Genomic DNA, 1,331 nt, shown 5'->3' on the forward strand with positions numbered 1-1,331 from the left:
ATGTGTGTGTTTATGTTTGTGTGTCTGTGTTTGTCCCCCCACCATCGCTTGACAACTTAGCGGTTCGGCAAAAGAGACCGATAGAATACGTACTAGGCATCCAAAGAATAAGTCTTGGGGGGGGGGTCGATTTGCTCGGCTAAAGGCGGTACTCCAGCATGGCCGCAGTCAAATGACCGAAACAAGTAAAAGAGAGAGAGAGAGAGAGAGAGAGAGAGAGAGAGTTGTATAAACTTTTTAGTTTTGCACTCTGCATGTTTCCTGTTTCCTGTTCATCCTGATGAGGGGTTCATTGCCGTGGTGTACTTTAGTGTAATTGAACTGCGGTGGTGAACTCCCGAAATGGCCATAGATGTATTTGAATTGACCTTGTGGAAGTCTATTTGCTCATGGACTCTAACCTGCCATGGTTTTAAAAATTGAACTTTGCACATACTTTTGTAAAAAAAGAAATACTTTTTAAAATATTTTTAGTCAGTTGATATTTTATTTTATCTTTGTAAATTAGGTTTTTGGTAGCATGGCACGCTTTGGAATTCTTATGAATTTTTTAGTTGGTTGTTATTTAACTTTTTGATAGACTGTTCTATATTTGTAATTTATTCACATATATATTTATACCTTCTGTGTTTTTATGTACATGTGTATATTTTTATATATGTTTAAGAACCATGGTAATATTTATATATGATTCAATGTTTGAGGGAATGGTGTTATATATATAAAGTTGTTGACTCAAATTTGATGTTTGTTCTATGACCAATGTTTCATTACACACACACACACACACACACATACACACTCACACAAACACATACATATATATAAATATAAGTCTTTAACGTTTCGGGCCTATGCTCTTCCTAACACCTGTCACTCCGAGAGAGTTATGAATATTATTATTAATTTAATATATATATATATATGTGTGTGTGTGTGTGTATTATGTTTTCTATGTTAAGTTATATTTTTTAAAATTTCGATATTAAGCTGAAGGCTTACTCAATAGATTTAAGAGCATGTATTTATTTACCTTTTCCCTTATAAGATTTATATAAATGGTGCTCCAGCATGGGTATTAGTGAGACAAGTAAAAGATAGAACGGGGGCCACATTTTTCATTAATGTTTTACGTAGTGTTTTTGGTACCGAAAGACTTTCAAACTTCGTATACTTATCTATTTTGTGTTATAGAACAGAAAAATATTTTTGTATTCGAATTTATTTCATGTAAAAAAATTGTCTTATTTCGATAATTTCAACCAATCACTGACAAGTATTCAGTTGTTTACATTTACTCCATTGGCTGATTAAGCCATAGCTTCGTTTTA

This window comes from Octopus bimaculoides, unplaced genomic scaffold (assembly GCF_001194135.2).
Source record: "Octopus bimaculoides isolate UCB-OBI-ISO-001 unplaced genomic scaffold, ASM119413v2 Scaffold_110629, whole genome shotgun sequence".
NCBI classification, from domain to species: Eukaryota; Metazoa; Mollusca; class Cephalopoda; order Octopoda; family Octopodidae; genus Octopus; species Octopus bimaculoides.